The sequence below is a fragment of the Temnothorax nylanderi genome, unplaced genomic scaffold (genome assembly GCF_030848795.1).
Source record: "Temnothorax nylanderi isolate EJ_2023f unplaced genomic scaffold, tnyl_v1.0 TNYL_tig0011_pilon, whole genome shotgun sequence".
Lineage (NCBI taxonomy): Eukaryota > Metazoa > Arthropoda > Insecta > Hymenoptera > Formicidae > Temnothorax > Temnothorax nylanderi.
Window position 1 is genome coordinate 1,025,527 of NW_027249073.1, and position 9,554 is coordinate 1,035,080.

A 9,554-nucleotide genomic window follows, 5' to 3' on the forward strand; every position below is an offset into this window, starting at 1 on the left:
TAACATAAGAGGCAAAAATTAAAATATTGGAAACAATAATTACAATCCGAACATTTAACGTATTAATGAATATTTCGACAATTAAATACAAAAGCAACAGAGAGCTCAATGAAATGTTAATCTAATTTAGAAGTTTCAATACGCTGAAGTAATAGGTATATTAATTAATATGTTAAATAAGCGTTAAATACTATTTCCCCGATATCCCATATAATCAATTTACAGGTTTACGGTTTATGGTTTCATCATTTCCGCTCGTGACAGCGGAAGTCAATCCGGATCTATCGCGTGAAGTTAGCAGAAGTGGCTGCGGACCTCGGTTGCTAAGTCCGAAGAATTACGGTCTTCCTGCACTTCGCGAACGATGCGTATCTACTTCGCCCATCTTATAATTTCCAGGGAGGCTAATTGCTCACGCACTGCGAAATAACGCGAATACGTGGGAGGAAGTTAGTTCGAAGCATCGGCTCGAAATTAATTTTTCAAGATAATGGACTTCATACACATAGACACGTACACACACGCATCACGCATCACGTCCGCGATGCGCATAATTACGACAAGGGGCAGCTGCAATACACTTGTCTTGGCAAAAATTATACGTTTACCCGATAATTGTCGAAAAAGTCTCTAATTACTTTCGGTTGGTGTACAGCGCAGCGGCGTTTGATCCATTTAATTACGAGTTGTGCATATATCTTCTTATTATTCATTCCGCAATGAGTCCCGCGACGGAAATCGCTCACCTCGTTACGCCTCGCGTGTTCCGCTTTATTTGCCGAAAATTTAATTTTTTGCTTCAAAAATACTTAATCCTGTCAATATCGCCAACCGTCGCAACTCTTCCTTAATAATCTTTCAGCGCGAGCTGCGTCCCAGATTTTAGATAAATTTGCCACTATTACTATTTCTACTACTACTAAGTTCTATACTAGCATTATTAGTATAGAACACACAAACGGATTCCGTTCTCGTCCGGCCAAGATGCATTGCGCGCATCTGCGAAACTACCGACAGACAGATATTGGCATTTGAGAATCCACCACGAGAGCCGTGCACGGAGGGCAGGAAAGGAGGGAAATAATTATTCCATGACCGAGTGCGCGTATCGAACGCGAGCCGAGGTCGCGAGGCGCGGTTATCAGGCCACAGGTCCAATCAATTACAATGTTGTGCAAAATGTAGCCTACCTGCGGACGCGGATGGCGACGGGTCGGCACATCAGCGCAACTCTATCGGAAATCAATGAAATTCGCCAAAAACTCCTGCTTTATTGATAACCAGCGGTTTAAATAGCACCGTCGCTGCCTCCTCGTCGAGCGCTGACACGGCAAATACCGTCGAGAGAAACGCTTCGTCTTCAAACGCGTTAAATCTTATATTACCGAAATAAAATGATACAACGATTAACGTTGTTACACAACGCGAGACTCTAATATAAAAATAATTGATAAAACTTAGGTAAAGAAGAGCAAATATTTAATTGTAAAAAAGAAAATATTTACATATTAATATTCTTCAGCATACTTTAGAACTTCTAAAATATTCTTAGTGTTTTTGTAATTAAAAAATATAAATAACGCGATTATTTGACGCAATCTCAATAAATTTTTTACATATGATATCATGTAAAATTTCTTTCTCATTGTGAAATATTTCAATAACTTATTTGCGAGAAGTAACCGTGTAAGACGTAAAACAATCAGGATTATTAAATGTAAAAAGCTGTTAGGATCAGATGTAAAAGATGTTTCGCAATCGTAAATTGAAATAAATAGAAACCGAACACATATTGGATAAATATACAAGCGAGAGAATCGTCCTTATGACGTGACGAATACCGTAGGAACCACGACGTGAACAATATTACAATTTTTTTCGCAAGTTGTCCAACGTCTTTGTTCTCGTAGGGATTTTCAGCCAAATGACAGCCGAGGGAAAAGGAAGAGTTCCGGCCGGCGCGGTGCACGCTTCGGCGAGCTTCTTCCTCGCCGTGTCCGCTCATTGGACAACGACGCTGGCGCGCAACGAAATTCAGCAGAAAACCGTGCACCGGTCCGCGCGAATCCCCATTTTTTGCCACAGAGACCGAAAGAGCGATAGAGCGAGAAAAAGAGAGAAAGAGAGGCGTGCCACGCTCTGACCGCGGAAAATAATCCAAAATAAGTCGCCGGCATCGATCGGTGGCGGCCAGAAAGAAGGAGAAGTCAGCCACGCGGTAGCGTGTTTTGCAATGCACGCTAACCACGCGCTTATAAGCGTTGGATGTGCACGCTGATGTTTTCCGCCATCCACCCTCTAAACGGTACTCTCCCTCCCCTCCTCCCGTTCCGCTTTCCATCCCGCACCGTTTTCCTTGTCTCTTTTCACACCCTCTCGACGAACCTCGCAGCTTTCCTCTCTCCCTCTCTCTCTTTTCTTCCTTTCTTCCTTTCTTCCTTCCTTTCGTCCTGTCCCGCTTTTGTATTTCGTTTATCAGGCTTAACATGCGACTTTACCTACCACTTTGCCCGGCGGGAGGCGTTCGTACCGCGAATAAGGATTACGACGAAAATAAATGGTTGCTAATCATACGAGATAAGGCCCGCGTCACAACGGTGATCGCACTTTAATTAGCATCGTAATAATGCTCACGCATAAGTGAAGAAGAAACGTACGAGATATAATAAACGTGCATAGAAACAAAAGTCTCCAATTTCCTCTTAAGATTTAAAAGTGTGGAATTATCTTGCATATTTTTTATCATTTTCAAATAAAAATATATAGCAATATAACGTAGTTAATACTCTTGCTACAATTTTTAAAAAATTCAAGCAAATTTCAATTTTTTAAAAACAAATCTTGAAAAAATAAAGAATATAAGTTTGGACAGTTTACTATCCTCTTATGGAATGCATTTTGTTTGGTGCGTGTGGACAAAAACAGTCCCACGTCGCACATATAAAATGAAGTCAACGTCCGTTATTCTCCGTTACCACGATTCACATAATCTGTTTCAATGAATTTGGCGTTAAAGAATGCACGGGTTGGTTGTTTCGAAAGCACGCACCGGGGGACTTTGTGCCGGCTGTTAAAAGCGGATCCCGCTTTTACCTCGTAATCGTAACACGTTCCCCCTCTCGCCGTCGCTGTCATCCACCTGCGAGCATCGAAACGAGTAATCGTACTATTTCGTGGAGAGCACGACCGGTCAAAGTACGTAATTCGCTTACCCGCCACCGACCCGGGGCCGGCACACTGGAGAACGGGGCGTGCATTAAAAATTAACGAACTGTAAAGCGGCGTACCGCGCGCCGCGCCGAGTTTGAGCGAGCATGAGCGACGCGCACGTTCATCGCGAGGGAGAAAAAAAAACATTGAAAAAGAAGACGAAAGAAGAAGAATCGCAACGACCGATTCGACGTGACGGACGGGCGCTCGCGAATCTATCTAGCCTTATCGCGATCATTGGAACCGAATAAAACAATAATCGCCCACTCGGTCGGCGATCGTAAAGGTCTCCGACGGACGTGCTGCACCGCGTCGTACCTTCGTTTTTTTTTCCTTCCGACCGACGCGACGACGTGCCTGGCGATTGCATGCGCGCGAACGAGATCAGCCGCATGTAAATTTGATGATCGCAGATGAAAAACGAGCGCCCGACGCGGCGCGCGAAGAGTGACAAATATGCCAGTCACCATCTGTCTTGGCCCGATAGAATTAACGCCGGGGCATACCTCTGGGAAATCTAGCCTGGCAAATAGGGGAGACGGGGGGGCGCCTAACGCAGACGTAAATTACGCGGTTCCTTAAAAGACACAGCATAAATCACGCTAACGGGGCATCAATTCCGAGCGCGGGCGCGCGCGTGCGAACGCGCAAAAAGTCACCGCGCGGAACGAACTATACGTTACAATTAAACCCGTGGAGAGAATCCCGGGATAGTCCCCGGCAATTAATAATCCGGCCGGACACTTAATCACCATTTACCATGACAAATGTGCGGTGAAATGCATCCGCGCTCTTTCCACGAGGTGCAAGGCGCGTTCGTTGCAGATATCGTAAGATGAGAAACCGTCAAATAATAAAAAAAAGCTTTAGGATTTGTACCGATATTTTCGTCCGGTCCGGATCCCTGGTTAAAAGTATAATATATAGCTGAAATTTTAAACTGTTAGCCGCAAAATGAGGGGTTTGGTCGGGCGGTGTTGAAGGATTATGCGTGTACAAAAGTACAACAAATGCTGGCGATTTTTGTAAAAAATCGTGAACGAAGGTAAAACAGAGTTATGGAATTTGAGGCTCGCTGCGCGGTACAGTCGGAGAATGCAGCAACATGCGGTTGCTTCTACCAGCGGCGATCACGATGCTCTCCCGACGATCAGCTCGAAAGTTCATACCGGCGATATACTAATGACGTGGGAAATACGCTGGAAGAAGCCAATACTTATCTCCCGACCTGGCGTTTTCTCGCTTCTCGCGTTCGTACGCTCTTGCGTGTGATAAATGCAGGCCCGTAGGCATGGTCCTGTCTCAATGTATTGCGCAACGTCTCCGACCCGTATCTTTTCACGCACTCGCAATGGAGAGCCGCCCTCTTTCGCGAGTCAGAATTGCGAAGAGTCCGTGTTAGATTCTACGAGGCAATGATCTCGACGAAAAGTGGAAGCAACGATGGTATCTCTTAAGTCTGGGATCCCCAATGAAAGAAATAAATATATAAATATAATGCAGCAACATGCGGTTGCTTCTACCAGCGGCGATCACGATGCTATTAATTTTTAGAAATAAATTTCTTAAAGATAAAATTAAATATTTTAATATTTAATTAAAATTAAATATATACATATTGTTTAATTAATATTAATTAAATATTTAATATTACCGTTCACAGAACGGTTGTTCAATTGCGAATTGCTTCATATGTTCAAATATTCACGCGCGGGGCAGAAACGGAGAGACGATCGGCGCCGTCATGTTTTGGAGAAACGCATAAATTTAACGCAATGTAGGGATGACGAGAAATTTAGTCGAGGTCCAAGGCTCAATAGTCCTTTCTGACCTTTTCGAAGAGGTTTGCCCGTTCCATATATTGAGATATACGCTCGCCAAAGACCCTCATGACGCCATGTGTTTTTACGTTGCACGTCTTCGCTCCCGCCGCCTCTCGGTATTATCCTTCGGCGGGCTTTTGCGCCATGGCTGGAAATTTTGACCGACGCGACGGTTTACGACGGTGTTTTCCTCTTCGCCGGTGGAAAAGTTTTCCGGACCTATAACGCCGGAGCACGCGCACATCTCAAGGAAGAGGCGTCCGGAAAGGGGCGTAAAATGGGAACGCGGTTTCAAGGAGCGACGGGGAGAGGGGTAGACTAGAACGCGGGAGGAGAATGGGTAGTTTAAGGGCGAGCTGAGAGCGTTAGGGTAGGTTGCGGCACGCCGGAATTCGGTCACTATTTTAATATCGATCCGCCCTCCGCGACTTCCCCCCGCCCTATATACCGCCCGTACCCCTCTTACACTCTCTTGGCACACAAGGCACACACGTTCTCGCATGGCATACACGTGTACACACGGACGCGCGCGCGTGTGACGCGTACATGAGGCTCGCACGTGCGCGACGAGGTGACGCGTAAGGTCGTCCTCGAGCTCACTCGACAAAATCATGGAGTGAGGGGTAGCACGTGCCACTCCTTGAATTCGTCAAGGATAACCGTACCATGCCTGAACACGTGAAAGCAGAAAATCGCAAAAAGACGAATCCCATTTCGCGCGATACATCATGCTCACTCAACTTACAGAATATCGATGAGTTAGTTCTTTTACATGTAATATAGATCAAAGTACAAATCAGGGACCCGGACCGGACCGGAACCGAAACCGAAAACCGTACCGTAACCAGTATTTTTGTCGGACCGGAACCGTAAACCGTATGGAAATTTTATAAAGCCTATAAGACCGGAATCGAAACCGGTACCGTTAAAAGTCATTATATCTTCAAAAAAATTAAGACCAGAAGATGAAAACATAGAAAACAATGAAGAAATGACATCTACGTCTAAATATCATCATTTATTATTATAGATATTTTATACAATCCGTATAAATTAAAATAAAAAACAAAAACATGTGTAGTGTATGTAATGTAAAATAAAAATATATGCATCAAAAATTGAAATTTACAACTTATAAGTACATATCCACACACGCAGTATGCATATGTAAATAACTTAATTTAATAAAAATTTCAAGAAAATTTTAATAAACCGGGACCGGAAAAAATTGTTATTTGCGCAATATCGGTACTTTTGTTAGCTAGAAAACCGAAATCCAAACCAAAACCTTAATTAAGTATATTTTACTGGACCGAAACCGGAACCGAACCGATACTTTCGTCCGGTCCGGGTCCCTGCTTTTAACTGATATATTGGTGTAAAGTGATCAAAATTGACCGCGTCAAACTGACATAATTATCGTTGGCAATCTTGTTGTCGAAAAAATTTCACGTCGGCGATATTTCCGTTCGAATTACATCGGGATATAGTCGGCACGTGCACAGTCAACGCACGTGAAAGTCGCATTTGCATCCATGGCAATGGGCTGTATTCGAAAAACTGCGCACGTTACTCAGAAAGGGCATCTTCCCTTCGAAAAGGGCAGACAAGAGAAGATGAGATATCCGACGACGCGCGATATCGCGCGAATCGATCGAAATCGCGGACACGACTGTTCGATAACGACGACGGCCGCTCGACGTGCTTTCCCGACTATAGAAAGGTCTCTAGCAGGTCTCTTCTGGGTGTGCGTTAAAGAGCCCGTTTAACCTTTTACAAGGTGTAAGCGGGTCGCATGCCGCGAGTTCCCACGCGGCGGATCTTCCGCCCTGCTGAGGACTGTGCATGTGCGCGCAACGCGCGCCCTGAGAAAACGCGAAATGTGACGTAACCGTCGTCGCCTGTGAAGCACTACGTACTATCGAGCAGAACAAATCGTCATATTATATCGCACTGTTATTTGCTAAACGCGCCTAAGGCCGTACAACCGGTGAACGTACTATCTTCGGTGACAGAACTTGGGTAACTAAAAGGGTGCAATTATCGTAATTGCGTGAACGGCCTACATAAATCGCTTATAATTCAAACATTGTAATTACATTGTAATTATTACGATTATTTTATTATCGCTATCTTTTTATCCAAGATGGTGAATTAGAATTAGAGAGTAGCCCAAAGGGTATAAGACAAGTGCTATAATTCCGACGAAATTAAGGGGTATAGATCAGAGATATTTATAAATCAGCATAAATACAGAGCATTGAAATATTCTCTTGTGAAGTTGATGATTGGCGCGAGACACTACCGTGTCTCTTGATTTTTTTATAATCATAATAATTGAAGCAATTTATGTGAGTTATTATAATTCTTGTTTTAATTGTTACGATTCTTGTTGTAATTTTTCACTGATTTTATAATTCCTATTTTTATTAATAAAAAATATAATCACAATAATCCTATAAGCATAATATTCATAATTACTCTGATTATGCATTGATTGACTCGATTGTTAACGCTTACCAATGTTTGATGCCTATCTCTTTTATATATTAGAAATAGCAGATGTCATAAAAAATCAACGTAACACGCGATTCAGTAATACACGGCTACACGGTCTAAGATTCACATCTTTATGCCTTCTCCGAAAGGATTTCGTTATCAATCAATCTCTTTTAGCATTTTGTAGGCGCGCACAACATCATTCTTTGCAGAAGCATGCGTGGGCTCGCTTTTACAGTCGCGGTCTGCATTATACCATTACCATTCGTTCGTGAGACGCAGCTGTTAAATTTCAAAAGGTTAAACACCGTTTCGCTATGCCTTGTACTAGCGTAAAGAGCTCGCGATCAGAAGTTGAATTATCGATCTATAAAAACTTTTCTTCGAAAACAGATGGAAATTGGTACGCTATCGTGCAAAGACTAGACAGGTACGAATATAAAATTATTATCTATCTATGTACTCCGATTATTTATACATTGTCGTCTATGATTGTAATCGTACCTCGCTATTTTGTCATTTTGCTGTTAACTCAAGAGTGGCATATAAAGAATTTATAAAATCTCTCTCGTAATTTTTATTGTTTATCTGAACGTTAACTGTAAACATTTTAATGCGTAAAGAAATTGTTTTTGAATAAATTAAAAATTAACCTCATATAAATAGAAACTTAAATTAAGTTCTAAAAATTAAATTTAATTAAAGAAAAAATTTATGTCAAATTAATTTACAAAATCTTTTGAAATACAGAACAAAATGTTAATGCATATAAATTCATTAATATATGGAATAATAAGATATATTCGTAAAACGCGAAAAGGTCTTTATGAATATAGGGTTTAATTATCGACCATACCAATTATTTGTTCATCTCATGAATTTTGATCAAAAGCTATAGTGTTACGCGTTGCAGTCGAAATTAAATGCGTTGTGCATGATTAACATGCCTGCATGTGCATCGAATAACGAGAGTGTCGCTCTGCAAAACAGACCGCTCATACTTTTTTTCCACTATCGCGCACCAATTTAGCATATTTTCTTGACTCAGTTCCAACATGGCGCGTCGTTTTTAGAGTGATAATCGCGTTGGCGATCAATCAACTTTGCTCGTGATGGAAAGAAGAACGCAAATAAAACAACTTCCGACGAGGCGGAATAAAGCGAATGGAGAATAAAAGAGATAAAAAAGAGCAATGCGAGACGTATTTCTGCTTTTAAGACGCCAGCGCGACGACGAACATACCACATTCTAATCGTAACCGTTTGCATTTGGAATAATATGTAATATTTAGCCTTCTCCCCGATAAGTGTGCCGATGATTACGAAAGTGTTCTGAGAATTTGCAAACACGAGAAAAATTGACTTAATCGCACCTCACTTAACTTCATCGTATATACAAGATTCCCTAAAAATCTCATTTTAAAAAATTAAGACGGTAAAAGCATGTTCAACCGTTAAAGATACTTTTTAGTACACAATTGTTCCTCATGATTACAAAACAAGATATGTCACCTTATCCATTTCTACAATCGTGGACACAACAGGTGCATAAGATACTCTAAAAATCTCACACTATTTCTACACCGAAAAAATCATATTCTTGATTTTAGAACAAAACCCTCTAAAGCTTTCCTCTAATCAAATATTCTAAAAAATTTAGAATATTTCCCTTAAACATTAGATTATTCTAAAAAATTTAGAATATTTCCCTTTAAAAGTCTCCTGTTAAGAATAGTTTCTGAAACAAAGAAAATATTCTAAAATGCTACTTCGGTGATCGGTTAACAAATGACACTCGCGCTCATGTAAGCTCGTATATTGCTCGCGGTCCGCGCTGTAGTACGGTGGTGATACGTAACCTAGTGCTGTTCTTAAAAAATGGAAGAAGTGAAAGAGTGGCTGCTTCAGCATAATTTATGTGAATTGATCAGCTTTTGAGAGTAAGTACGAATTGGAATTCTTGTGAAAGTATGTAAGTGTGAGTATCACGTAAGTATCACTGGGATCGAACATATTCTCGCG